Consider the following 14,914-nt stretch of genomic DNA (forward strand, 5'->3'; position numbering starts at 1 on the left):
TTAATTTGTATTCTCCTGGATATCAGTGACACGGGGCATCTTCTCACAAGTGTGTTGGTTGTTTGGAGTTTCTTCTTCTAGGAGCCATGTTGTAACTGTGCTAAGCCAGCCTCCAAGATGGCACCGATAATCTCTGCCGAGTGTCCACACCCTTGTGTGGTCTCCTCCCAAACTGTGCCCAGGGCTGGTCTGTGAGATTAATGGAGTATGGCAAAAGCATTGTTATGTCACTTTTAAGATTAAGTTGTAAAAGACACTGCAGTTTCTATCTTAGTTACTCTCTTTCCCTTGGATCACTCCATCTGGGAGAAGCCAACTGCCATGCTGTGAGGATCCCTTTGGGGAGGCCCACATGGCAAGGAACTGAGGTCTCCATGAAAGCAGCTACATGAATGAATTTGGAAGTGAGTACAATATGGATGACTCCAGCCTCGGAGACATCTTGCCTTCTAGAACTACCCAGCTGAGAGACCCCTGAATTCCTGACTTTCTGTAAGACAATAAGCCTTCGTTGTTTTAAAACTACCATTTGGGGGTAAATTTATGTAGCAACAAATAACTAAAACAACATTCTGGGGACTTTTTTATATTGGATTGTTTTTCTTCTTTCTTACTCATCTGTAGAAATTATTTTAAATATTCTAAACACTAATCTTTTGTTAGTTATATGGGCACAAATGTCTTCTCCCAATCTTGACTCATCTTTTTGCCTTATGGTGCTTTTTGATAACAAAGGTTTAACATTTAATATCATCGAATTTAGCAGGGTTTTTTTTTTTTCCCGTTCTAGTTTATGCTCTTCATATTTGATGTTGAAAATCTTTCACTACTGGGATGCCTGGGTGGCTCAGTGTTTGTGTGTCTGCCTTTGGCTCAGGGTGTGATCCCAGGGTCCTGGGATTGAGTCTCACATCAGGCTCCCTGCAGAGAGCCTGCTTCGCCCTCTGCCTATGTCTCTGCCTCTCTCTCTATGTCTCTCATGAATAAATAAATAAAATCTTTTTAAAAAGATAGAAAATCCTTCATTACCTCTATGATAAAAAAAAAAAGATAGTCTTCCACATTTTGCTTTAAATGCTTTAAAGAATTTTTAGATCTTTAATCAGTCTGGAAATAGTTTCAGTCTGGAAATAGTTGTTGAACTGAATTGACCAAACCCACTCTTAACACTTTTCTTCCTTTCTTTTACCAATAATCCCTCTTGGTAGATCAGCACCCAAACCTGTTTGTCTTGAGAACCCCATGCTCACATAAGTGTTAGCACAAAGCAGAGCTAATCATTACTGACCTCCACTTTCCCAGCGTCTCCTGCAGCAAGACTGAACACATCACCTGGGATCTGCCAAACAGACATATCTTCTTGGACTTTTTAAATTTTAATTTTTTAAAGTAATTTCTACACCCAACATGGGGCTCAATTTCACAAACCTGAACTCAAGAGTTGCATGCTCTTATGGACTGAGCCAGCCAGGTGCCCTTCCTCCCTTCCTCTTGGGCTTTGAATGCAAAAGAATCATCAGTGATAATGGACCATGCTTTTCTTTTCTTTTCTTTTCTTTTCTTTTCTTTTCTTTTCTTTTCTTTTCTTTTCTTTTCTTTTCTTTCTTTTCTTTTCTTTTCTTTCTTTTCTTTTCTTTTTTTTTCTTTTTTTTTTTTTTTTTTTACTTTTTAAAACCAGAACGTTTATTTTGACTAGTCGTTGAAATCCTTAAGATGAACTGGATGCTGCAACAGCTGCCCTCTTGGGCTTGGGTGTCGTTCCTTCACGGAATCCATGCCTGAATCTGTGGTATACAATTTTTAGGTGCCTCATTCGACCAGTCCCAGTGGTATTCCGTCTTTTAGCCTTGGCACTCCAGTTATACTTTCTCTTCCACTTGGCAGGGTAGCCACACTTGCTGCAGGTGGACTTCTGAAGGTGGTAGGCCTTAGAGCCACAGTGGCGGCACAACGTGTGCATCATATTGCGACGCTTTCCGAACGATGACATCCCCTTCATCATCTTGTTTCCGCAGCAGACCCCAAAGAGCTGGACCATGCTTTTCAACCTTACTTTCAGTTTTTCTCTGCACACACATCTATATTTGAGATCATACTGTATATACATTTTGTAATGCTCTTTTTTTCATTCCAACAATGTAAGTAATATTTCCCCCATCAAGAGGATTGCACAATATGATTTGCACAAGGACAGGGCATTCCAGCATATGATGTGCTGTTCACATTCAACAAAGCCCTGCTATTTGACACGTAGGTTGATTCAAGTTCACTATTATAAACAACGCTACCAACTTCTGATTCAAAATGGCACGTGGTGAGCAAGTTCTACTACAGCTTCTCCAAATTCCCAAAAACTCATTCATCCAACAAATTTTTCTTGAGTGTCTACCGTGGGCCATACACCATTCTAGTTGGTAAGAATAAAGAAATGAACAAAATGGACAAATACTTCTACTTTTGTTAACCTTGCATTCCAGTATGGTGAACAGTAATAATGCTGCATGTCAATAATATACACAAAAATATGCTACACTAACAAAATACCAATAATGATGGCAGCTACCATTTATTAAATGTTTGCCATCTGCCAGACATTATGCCAGGTCCTTTGTACAGTTAATCCACAGACACTATTATCAGTGCATATTTTTCAGAGAAGGCCACTGGCATTTTACCTTTCTCCTGCCCTATCGCTAATGCAGGCAGACTTGGGGCTGAATCAGTGGAATCTGACTTCTTCCCAAAGCTATGACGGGAGCAAGAGGAAAGTGCCGCCTCGTAGAACTGTGCAGTCCCAAGTGAGAGCCTGTTTTCATCAAGGAAGTGAACCAGGACCTGTGCTTCCAAAGCCTTGCTTCAGCTGTAGACTGGGAAGGACATGGGATCCTGCCCCGATGAGAAAACAGGCAATTTGCCTTCTACTCATTGACAAACATCAGGTCATACTTTGTTCAAGAGCAAATTAAGAGATCAAACAAACAAACAAACAACCAAGCAGAAACAGACCTATAAGCACAGGGAACAAATTGGTAGTTGTCAGAGAGTGTGGGGGGATTGGGAAGCCCAGTCTTCCAGTCATGCAATGAATAAGTAACAAGGATAAAAGATACAACATCAGGGATATAGTCAATGAGACTGTAATAGCATCATGTGGTGACAGGTGGTAGCTTGTGAACATGGCGTAACATATACACTTGTTGAATCACTGTGTTGTATAACTGAAACTCACGCAGCATTGTGTGTCAACAATGCTGCAATTAAAAAAAAAAGAAGAAGAAGGGACACCTGCGTGGCTCAGTGGTTGAGCATCTTCCTTTGGCTCAGGTTGTGATCCCGGGGTCCTGGGATTGAGTCTGGCATCAGGCTCCCCGCAGGGCGCCTGCCTCTCCCTCTGCCTGTGTCTCTGCCTCTCTCTCTCTCTCTCTCTGTCATGAATAAATAAAAACTTTAAAAGAAAAGAAAAGCAATTGGGGCCTATGAAAAAAAGAGAGAAGAAAAAAAAGCAGATGTGAGATTGTAGACTTATAGGAAGAATAAACTACTGGGAGCCATCTGTTGCCAGATCAATGGAGGATTGTGGGCAAACTTTTTCTGCAGCCACCATCGGGTACAAGAAGATGTAGCCTTCAGGAAATATAAAATCATAAGAAGAAAAATAGATGCAAAGGCAACAGACCAAGATAAATAAAAGTAGCACTAAAAAAAAAAAGTAGCACTAAACTGATGATAAAGGGGGCACCTGGGTGGGTCAGTGGTTTAAGTGTCTGCCTTCAGATCAGGTCATGATTTCAGAGTCCTGGGATGGAGCCCTGCATTGGGATCCCTGCCCAACAGGGAGTCTGCTTCTCCCTCTCTCTTTGTCTGTTCATGCTTTCCCTCTTTCTTTCTTTTTCTCTCTCTCTTTCTCTCTCAAATAAATAAATAAACAAACAAACAAAATCTTAAAAAAAAAACCACAATGTTAAAGGAAGAGTGCAAGGAAATCATAAAAAAAAGCAGGGGTGCCTTGGTGGCTCAGTCGGTTAAGAGACACTCGATTTTTCAACTCAAGTCATGATCTCAGGGTCCTGAGATTGAGCCCAGTGTTGGGCTCCACCCTCAGTGGGGAGTCTGGTTGAGGATTCTCTCTCTCTCCCTCTGTCCCTCTCCCCTGCTTGTGTGCATGTGCGTGCACTCTCTCTTTCCAAAATAAATAAATAAACCTTTTTAAAAATATAAATAAATAAATAAATAAATAAAATCCTGGTGTCCAAATTAGGAGTGTCTGGCTGGCTTAGTCAGTAGAGCATGAGATTCTTGATCTTGGGGTTGTGAGTTCAAGCCCTACATTGGGGATAGAGATCGTCTAAAAATAAAGTCTTAAAAATAAAATAAAATAAAATTCTGATGTCCATATTAGACATTGTACTAGTTACATCAGAATGTCTTGGGGATACAAACCACATATCAATAGTTCTTAAATTCTCACGTGACTGTAATGTGCAGCCAAGTTTGGGCATGACGGCTCTAGAGACATCCTTGCCTATGTGCACTGGATGACATCTACTAGAATGTTCACTGCAGTGTTGTTTGTAATTGCAAGAATTCAGGAATTTCTCAGTGTCCAGGGACAGAATTGATACGATGTGGTGCATTCACACAATGAAATATTAAGGCACAGTAGAAACTAATTGCAGCCACATACGTCAACAAAGATGAATGTCACGGAGACATAATTTTAAGAAGGAAGCAGAAAAAATTCAGAGAAGAACATATGCAACTTGACTGCATTTACATAAGGGAAAAATTGCATTAACTAGACAATGAATTGTATACAGATTCATATATTTGTTGCAAGATTATGATAAACACAAACATCAGAACAGTGGTTACCAGTGGTGGGGTGGGAGGTCAGGGAGGAGGAAGCCTCGAAGAGACTGCTTATTGTTTGATTTCTTAACCTGATGATGGCAGTTTGTATAACTTATAAATATGTTAAAAATGTTATATAATTAAAAGTGTTATAAATATTACTCCATCTGCTTAATCTCATTAAATATTTTCATAGAATTTTTAAATTATAAAAGGTGAGTATTCATGTGTAGGGACCAATTTGAAAAATTCTTTCAGACTTCAGAGGAAAAGAACAAAGAAACCAGAAAGTGATAAAAAAAAAATCGTAGCCATAGAGGGCACTGAAAGGCCATAATTATACCTTTTTTGATTATAATGCAAAGAAAGTAGAAACTTTAAAAAAAATCTCACCACTCAAAAAGTTAATTTAAGTAAATTTAGATGAGCATAAAAACTTCTGGAACCAGAAACCACTAAATATTTCCTAAATCTGGGAGTGCCCGGGTGGCTCAGTTGGTTGGGTGTTTCAACTCAGGTCATGATCTCAGGGTCCTGGGATCGAGCCCTGCGTTGGGCTCCCTGTTAAGCGGGGATCTACTTCTTCTCCCTCTGCCTCCTCCCCCTGCTCATGTTCTGTCTCTCTCTCTCAAATAAATAAATATTTTTTAAAAAAGGAAATATTTCTAAGTCTGAAATGCAAACAAATGTTAAACAACATTAAAAATATTCGGTAAATAGGGACACCTGGGTGGCTCAGTGGGTTAAGCATCTGCCTTCAGCTCAGGGCATGATCCCAGAGTCCTGGGATCAAGCCCTGTGTTGGGCTCTCTGCTCCCTTGCCTCTCCCTCTCCATCTGCCCCTCCATCTGCCTCTTGCCCCGACCCATGTTCTTGCTTGCTTTCTCTCACTCAAATAAATACATAAATAAAATCTTTTTTTTTTTTAAAGATTATCAGGTAAATATATTGGGTTAAACTGATTGAAGCTAACTCCTTGCTCATGGACTTGAATATCTCCTTAAGTAAATTCTTAGAAGTAGAATCATTGACACATATTAAAAATAATAATAATAATAATGGTGGGCAGCCCTGGTGGCTCAGCGGTTTAGTGCCGCCTTCAGCCCAGGGACTGATTCTGGAGACCCGGGATCGAGTCCCACGCCAGGCACCCCACAGGGAGCCTGCTTCTCCCTCTGCCTGTGTCTCTGCCTCTCTCTCTCTCTGTCATGAATAAATGAATAAAATCTTAAAAAAAAATAAAATAAAATGGTTGTTAAAAAGCATGAACCATCAGGGAAGATTCTGTAAACATCCATATAGAAAATTCTGTAAAACCATAATGTTAGAGCTTGCTTCAAAATGGTGAACTAAGAGATGACTTTTTTCTGCTTTTTTACTTTGTGTTTTCCTTTTCTGCACTTAATACATGTTACTTGCATAATAATAAGACGTAATTTTATAGGGTGTATAAGGTAGTTGTAACAAAGAGCATTCCTGGGTCTTTCCTGGAAAAGCTCTTGCCTGGTAAAAACAACCTGCTTGATACTGAGAGGTTAAGTTAAAAGACAGCTTGATGCCTAGCTAGATCCTCACAATCAGTAGACCTCATCATGGCAGCCAGCCTCTATCGACCCCCAGCATCTCTGCCTCCTGGGGTTCTCACCCTTAGGTCCCCCCCCACCAATGCTGTATGAAGATTGGTCTGACACTAACAGAATATGGAAGGAGATACTGTATGTCACTTCTGAGATTAAGTTATAAAAGACAGTTTCATAATGCAGCAAGAAATTAAAGCCTCTGGTCCACGGGCTTGTGATTGTGCCATATTAGGAGTGGCACCTCTGGCCCCACTCAAGCCTTCAGATGAAGCAACTCCAGCTGACATCCTAATTGAAACCATGTGAGACACCTTGAGCCAGAACCACCCGGTTAGACCACACTTGGGTTCCAGACCCTCAGAACCTATGTGAGATAGTAATCATTTTTTCTAAGTGTATTTATTTAAGTAAACTCTGCACTCAATGGGAGGCTCAAACTCAGGACCCTGAGATCAAGAGTCCAATGCTCTTCTGCCTGAATTAGCCAGGTGCCCCCAAATTTGTTGTTTTAAGCTGCTAAGTTTGGGGATAATTTGATCCATAGCAACAGATACCTAATATACCCTTTTAAACTGGGTCAGTAGCTCCAAGTACCAGGAAGAGAGAAGAGAAGCAGTGAGTGGACAAAAGAGAATGAAGTATGTCTTTGAGAAGGAGCAGAATTCTTTATGAAGTAATTATATCTTCAACTATTGCCCCTACCTCATGCAATATGGGGACTCTTGATCTGTGTTCTCAAATTGGTGGACTCCAAGGGAGGAACCCATGAGATAGAAGAGAGAATCTGGAATGGGAGCATGTAATCCCTTTTTTTTCTTGAGGTTATTAACTAGCAGTTGGCAACTCACCGGTGTATGCAGCTGTGGGGTAGCACACCTGGACACACAGAAGATGGTGCCTCATCCCTGGCATTTCATACAAGAAAACCCATACTGGAAGGTCCCACCATGCTGGGTAAAGGTGGGCTGACCTGGGAATCAGCCCAGCTGACCAAGGAGGAAATCTCCTGCTGAGAGGTGGAGTGGCCAAGCATCTGAAAGCTTGACTACCTGCCTTTAAAGGTCCACCCAGCCTAGGACGTTGGATAGACACACTGTCAGGGTCACTGCCTCTATAGAGGATGGCATCACAGCTGAGTACTACCTGGGATCTCCACTAGTGCACAGCTACCACCGGACACTGAGGGATCCATCAAACAGAGAAGCCCAGCCTGGCAGAGAAAGGAGAGATCCTCCTTCACTTTCCACAAGGGGACCCTTGAAGCAGACACGAGGGACTGCAAGGACAAAGGGAAGGGGCCCCACTGGACAAAGCTGTCCTCTACTTCTCAAGCCCAGAGCAGGGGCTCTGAACTGGACTATCATAGAAAATACCAACCTGAATATGCCAGAATGTGTTCTCGAAATGAAACTATTTTAAACTGGAAGTAGCTGGACATAGCTGATATTTATAAGACTGGGCTAACTTCAGTTTTTCCACTGCTGAGCATGAATAGGGTTTTTCTTTTCTTTCTTTCTTTCTTTCTTTCTTTCTTTCTTTCTTTCTTTCTTTCTTTCTTTCTTTCTTTCCTTCCTTCCTTCCTTCCTTCCTTCCTTCCTTCCTTCTTTCTTTCTTTCTTTCTTTCTTTCTTTCTTTCTTTCAGAAAAGGAAGTTAGTTTAAAAATAAAGCAAACCTCTTGTTGGCATAAGGCTAAGTGGAGATTGTTCAATTAAAGCTGTTAAATGAGCAGTGAGACCTGAGGCATGTATCCGACTGCCTCTCGAATATTAAGTCAGTCAAGTTCCCCATGTAGGCATGCTGCCCTCTTCCAAGACCTTCCACGATTATAAATGCAGATTTTAAAAAAATTGTTTAGTGTCTCTTGCCTCTTGTAAGTACCATTCATTTCTTCTTTGTCTCTAGACCAGCTGTCCAATGGAACTTTCCTTAATGGTGGAAATGTCCTGTCCGCCCTATCCAATATGGCGGCCACCAACCACACATGGCCACTGAACACTGGAAAAGTGGCTGGTGCCAACTGAGGGACTGACTTTCAAACTATATTTTAAATAATTTAAATGCAAGCAGCCACATGTGGTTAGTGCTACCACATTGGACAGCGAGGCACGAGATGGAGTCAGATGTATTTCTTTCTACTGAACTTTTGGAAATCTGGTTTCCTCCATTTGGGGTACATCTTTGTTAGTTCACTGTCTCGCACTTGATTCAAGCTTTCCACACCACCCACCAATTCTTCCTGATGTGTCCTCAGAACCAAATCAAGGAGAACATTTACAGTAATGTTCACATGGGGAAAATTTGAGCACAGACTGAATTCCGATAATATTAAGAAATTACTTAGGTCATTTCAAAGAGGGAATTTGGGGGGCTGAAGCCAAGAGCTCTTAACACTGTGACCAAATATTGAAATTCTCTATAGGATGTAATGGTCACTCAATAGTGCTGTGGTTTCCTGAGGAGATATGAGATAAAAAAGAAAAAGAAAAAGAAAGAGAGAAATTACTAAACTTGCATACTGGAGTCTTTACAGATAAAATAAAGTGCTGTCTGCAATTTGCTTTAGATAATGGAGTAGGGAGCGGACAGAGGAAACAAGATTGCTTGCTAATTGTTGAAGCCGTGTGATGGGTTCTTGAGCTTGCCTTGGATTAGTCTCTCTATTCTACATGTGTGTACTTTTTTTAATTAAAAAAAAATTAAGATTGGGGGTTGGAGTAACTAGGTGATAGGCATTAAGGAGGGCACTTGATGTAACGAGCACTGGGTGTTATAAGCAACTGATCAATCACTGAATCTACCCCTGAAACTAGTAACACACTGTATGTTAACTAACTTGAATTTAAATAATTTTTTTAATTAAGAGTTTTAAACAAAATAGGAAAAATCTTGTCTTATGAAATCAAGTAGAAGGGGAAAAAGAGGGGCGCCTAGCTGGCTCAGTCAGTGGAACATATGACTCTTGATCTCAGGAACATGAGTTTGGGCCCCAAGTTGGCTGTGGAGCCTACTAAAAAACAAACTAACAAACCAAAAAACTATTTTAAAAAAAGAAGAAGAAGAAAAAGCAAACCACAAGGGGTATTCTGGGAGTGCTCAATTGGTTAAGCATCTGCCCAGTGTCCTGGGATCGAGTCCCACATCGGGCTCCCTACTTGGTGAGGAGGCTGCTTCTTCCTCTCCCTCTGCCCTCCCCCTGCTCATGCTCCCTCTCTCGCTCTCTGTCTCTCTCTCAAATAAAGAAATAAAATCTTTTTTTAAAAAGCCATAAAATGATAAACATACAATAAAATAAGGAATTTACATAAATGGAAGGAAATGCATAATATAATGTAGTGGTTAGGAGCCAGATGGCTGAGTTCAAATCCTGGCTAGAATACCAACCTGGTTTCGGGAATTTATTTGAGCTTTGCTCAACCTCTGTTGCCTTATCTGTGGAATGAGGCTCAGGCTGGAATGTACTTCTTAAAATTGTGGTGGAGATTAAAAGAGTCTATTTACAAAGTATTTGGCCAGCATCTGGCAGACAAGTCCCATCACTTGTATCTGGGAAATTGATGTATGAATGGCTGCTGTTGTACCCACCACCTTATCAAATTTTCAACAAAAGGGATGTCTTCCTTTCATATTCAAGGAGGAAAATGAAAAAATTAAAAAAATTTAAGAGAACAGGGGCATCTGGGTGGCGCAGTTGGTTAAGCGCCTGCCTTCGGGTCAGGTCATAATCTCAGGGTCCTGGGATCAAGGCCCACGTTGGGATCCCTGCTCAGTGGGGAGTCTGCTTCTCCCTCTGCCTCTGCCCCTCCCCCTCTTATGCATGCTCTCTCTCAAAAAAATAAATAAAATTTATTTTTTAAAGATTTAAAAGAATAGTTCCTTCCAACTCCTCTGTTCTGAGAAACTGTTAGCAAAGTAAGTTGATAATTTATCAGATGTTCTAAGCTTTAGCAAAAGAATTCCAGCTTATGTCTGGGTGAGTGGAATTCCCCGTGAAAACCGTGTTTTGTGACCTTTGTGATATGTGTTAGGAAAGCATCCTCTGTAAGCTTCCTCTGGCCCGGGGGTGGGTGGGTGGGTGTGGAGTGGGGGTCTTGTGTCTGTGGTTCTCCTTGTCAGCCCTGACCCCAAAATGCTCCAACTGATGGACATATCTTCTTTGCAGGAGATGATACACACTTTTCTCTTTCTATCAGGCTTGCATCTTTTTTAAAAAAAATATTTTATTTATTTTAGGAGAGAGACAGCATGTAAGGGAGGGGCAGAGGGACAGGGAGAGAGAAAATCTCAAGTGGACTCCACACTTGGAGCCCATTGTAGGGCTTGATCCCATGACCCTGAGATCATGAACTGAACTGAAACCCAGAATCGGACATTCAACCAACTGCACCACCCAGACACCCTAGGTTTGGGTCTTTTAAGCAACATACACCCTTCCACTGGCACAGCTTTGTTATGAATCGCCTCCAAGTGACAGTAATGCTTATGATATTATATTTTGCTTCTTTCAGGAACATGAAAATCTTGCCTTATCCATTCTCTAAACCCTTTGCATTGGGAGATAGGGATATAAGGCCATAAAGTCCAGCCTTTTCTATTTTTGCCCAAGAATAATGACACTGTCTTTATCACCTTCTTTTGGACCGTTTTACAAAGGCTGTCTTCCACTTTCTCTTCAACCATCAGTGGTAGTAAGTCAACCGAAACTACACTAAACCAGAGGGGGAGAGGGGAATATTGACATGCATAATTGAAAAGTCCAAGGGTAGGGTTAGCTTCAGGTATGGCTAACTCTAGCTACTGTGATGTTTTCAGGAGTTTCTCTCTCTCAGTCATCAGGCTCACCTTTCTGCTATGTGCAGCTTCATTCTTGGTCTCATTAAACAAGGTGGCATTCAGCAGCTCGAAACAGATAATTGACCATCTTAGCTGCTTGACTAGAGAAAGAAAGCGTACCTCCTTCCCAATTATTTAAGCAAATTGCCAGCAACAACTCTCATTGGTCCAGATAGTGTCATGTGGCTACCTCTGAAACAGTCGTTGAGATTTTGGTAGACATTTTTTTGGTGCCAAAGGATGAGATCGACCCTCTTTGGCCACATAGACTATGAGTTGAGGATGGATGGTCTCTCCCCAAAGATAAAGAAGCTTCTTGAAGGAAGATGGCAAATGGATGCTAAGCAGACAGAAACAACAGCTGTCCAATCTGTGTCCCATAGCAATCTTTTCTTCAGTGCCCTCTGATAGCATTGAGAAATCTCCTACCAAGCACATTCTTCCCTAACTTTGTGGCACCCTGTCCTTTGCCAGTAGCTTCATATTCCACTGTGTTGGCCTCTTGCCAGGAAAAGAAAATTCTCTTCAACACCATCAACATCGCCAGCTATTCACTCCCAATATCCCTTCCTCTCTCTTCCAAAGTCACAGGCATCCACTGAATGAAAGATGGAACACCAAGATACCTGGGTGGCTCAGAGGTTGAGTGTCTGCCTTTGGCCCAGGTCATGGTCCTGGGGTCCTGGGATCGAGTCCTGCATCAGGCCCTCTGCAGGGAGCCTGCTTCTCCCTCTGCCTGTGTCTCTGCCTCTTTCTGGATCTCTCATTAATAAGTGGATGAAATTTTTAAAAAGAAGAGAAGAGAAAAAGAAAGGAAAGATGAAACACTATTTGTATCCCCAACCCTTCAGAGTCCGTCTCAGAGCTGTAAAACTTCCAGAGACATAGTTCAGACTTCTTTTAACCACACCATTTATCTACACATGGATCAGAAGAAGCAGGTAATGGCTGGAGATCTTGTGTAAATATCCCATCACACCCTCTATTTGCGCTCCAGAAACACATGTCCCTCCAGCGTGCCGCACTTGGTCTCAGTAGGGAATATCTCCTTATTCTAAGAATACACAAGTGTCTGCCCCCTCCACCCAGCCATGCCTGCTTCTCTCAATATGCTGGCATGATGCTGAGGACATGCCACATATTCAATGATGTATACCCTGCTTCCATTCTTGCCCTACCCAACTGTTGTCAAAACACCCAAAACGAGAGGTGCCTGAGTGGCTCAGTTGGTTTAGGATCTGACTCTTGGCTTCAGTTCAGGTCATGATCTCAGGGTGGTAAGATCAAGCCCTGCATCGAGCTCTATGATCAGCAGGGAGTCTGCTGGAGATTCTTTCCCTTTGCCACCTCCTCACACGCACACTCTTTCTTAAATAAATAAATAAATCTTAAAAAACAAAAACCAACGCACCAAAGAAACAAAAAAACCTCACTAAGTTAAAGATGGAATCAGGAAAGAGGCACGGGAACTTTACTCGTATTTTTCAAGCTAGGTGGTAGGGTATGTAAGTGCTTATTGTATTCCTGGCTAGTCTTCTGAAATATTTCATAAGTTAAATAAACTTTAAAATTTGCAGGGTGCGAGTCAAGCTGACACACCAAAAAGCTAATCCCGTCACGTCACTCCCCGCTTGGCTCCCCAAAGCCCACAAGATGACAATAGCTCCTTACCTGGCACACGAATTCCTTTCTTATTAAAGCTTGAATGTTTGTGTCCCCACCCCCTCAAAAAAATTTTTATGTTGAACTCTGATGAGAATTGTTTTTTTTAAAGTTTTATTTATTTATTTATTTTATTTATTAATGAGAAACAGAGAGAGAGGCAGAGACACAGGCAGAGGGAGAAGCAGGCTCCCCACAGGGAGTCCAATGTGGGGCTCAATCCCAGGACCCCAGGATCAGGCCTTGAGCTGAAGGCAGATGCTCAACCACTGAGCCACCCAGTCATTCCACTCTGATCAGAGTTAAATTAGGTCATACAAGTGGATCCTGTGTGATGGCATTAGTGTCCCTATGAGAAGAGGAAGGGAACCTAAGCTCTCTTCTCCTGCCGTGCAAGGACACAGTGAGAAGGTAGCTTTGATTATAGCATCCCACCCCCACCCCACTGCCAGCCATAGCTTCAGATATCTTGAACCACCCCTAGTTCCCTGAATGGGCCATATTTTCTCTCAACTGGATGTTTCAGAGTCTCTTCTCTCCTTTTCCTCACATCGCTAACTCCTGTTTCCTCATTGCATTTAGTAGAGTAGACTAATGAAGAGGCCCCAGAATACAGCAGATTAAAATATATACATTTCTTTTTGCTAGAGTAGTAAGTTCTGAGATGAGCTGTACAGGTGAGTGGACCACTCAGCTCCTCATGGTCATTCAGGGACCCAGGTTCCTTCCAGTCATTGCTCACCCTGCCTCCAGACCCTCAGAGTCCCCCTGCATGATTGAAGCTGGGTCACTTCCTCATGCAGATTCCACCTGCAGGAAGAAGGCACACAGGGATGCTTTGTGGTCCAGACCTAGAAGTGGTCCAGGTCATCTCCATGCATTCTATTGGTGATAACTAGTCATGTGATCACAACAAACTGCTGGGGATGCTGGGGAATGTAGTTTCTACTTGAGCAGCCATGCGTCTGCCTATAGTTCTCCCATAATGGAAGAAGGAATTTTGACAAGCGATGGAGTTCAGACTTGGATTCCTGATGACACTTCTCTGCCTCGACCTCCCTGTCTAAGTCAGATGTCCCTCTTGCAAACACTTCGTGCATTACCTAGATGTTTCAGTAGCTGCTCACCTTACCTTCACTGGTCTGTCTCCCCACCTTCCCTACTAGATTGTGTGCAGGTTCTGTGAGGCTCTGTAAGCTCAATGACCTGCACTTTCTTCTGCATTTTGGATACTTTTTGAGTAAAATTATGGAGGGCCCAGGACAAAACACAAACGTAGAGCCTCTGGTTCAAAAGCAACTAAGAATTTTCAGATGATAGAAGAACCTTAAACCAAGCGTGGCGTCCTTTTTTGATGCAGATCCCTGCTCACTTGCACAAGTCATGTGCCCATGATGCCAGCCCTGAAAGTATGAGCCAGTAAATTAATTGCATTGAACAGCCTGCATCATCCTCCACGAGAGAAGCCACTTATCTGCTGTGTGATTGCGGGCGGTGGGTGGAGATGAGTCAAATCATGCTTGTGAATTTCTGGGAATTCCATCTTTGTTGTCCCCACAGGCTAAACTTAATAGTGACCATGTCCATGGTGAGGGCATTACCCCACGTTCCATTGCCTTGACCTTTGGAGGGTGGGGACACAGCTGCTACTGGGCTGCCAGTGCCCCAACAACCAAGATGTAGAACATCCTGCCTTTCCCTCACCTGCGAGGTCTCCTTCAGTGTGTCACCACTGCAGAAGCAGTCATCGTGACAATTTACTACCAGCCTCAGACATCCCTTGGGTTGCTGGGGAGACTCTAGAGTCATTGCCAAGCAGTTCTCCAGCATCTGCCCAAATCCCTCCAGTGACAGAGAACTTCCTGCCTCCCCAGGCGCAGCTCCGTCTGTTTCTGACAGCTCTGTGGATGGAGATCTTCCTAGAGTTGAGCCCAAATCTCCTTCCTCGTGACTCCCACCCCCCCCCACCCCACTGGCTCAGAGCCACACA

The 14,914-nt window shown here is 42.5% G+C and overlaps 1 long non-coding RNA gene, 1 other non-coding gene and 1 pseudogene across 3 annotated transcripts in view; 2 read left to right on the plus strand and 1 right to left on the minus strand.

The window, feature by feature from the left end:
• Nucleotides 1-264: 264 nt before the first annotated feature.
• Nucleotides 265-14,914, plus strand: part of LOC140630627 (uncharacterized) — a 30,078-nt gene continuing 15,428 nt past the window's right edge. The window contains exon 1 of one of the 2 annotated variants that reach the window (XR_012028390.1): nt 265-492. This is a non-coding gene — a long non-coding RNA (uncharacterized lncRNA). The remainder of the gene's footprint in view (nt 493-14,914) is intronic. The other variant, XR_012028391.1, reaches the window with a different exon arrangement.
• LOC140624970 (large ribosomal subunit protein eL37 pseudogene) lies at nt 1,542-2,025 on the minus strand (annotated as a pseudogene).
• Nucleotides 8,772-8,900, plus strand: LOC140631312 (small nucleolar RNA SNORA25). Its single transcript, XR_012028949.1, has one exon. It is a non-coding gene; the product is annotated as a small nucleolar RNA SNORA25 (small nucleolar RNA).

This window comes from Canis lupus, chromosome 3 (genome assembly GCF_048164855.1).
Source record: "Canis lupus baileyi chromosome 3, mCanLup2.hap1, whole genome shotgun sequence".
NCBI lineage: Eukaryota > Metazoa > Chordata > Mammalia > Carnivora > Canidae > Canis > Canis lupus.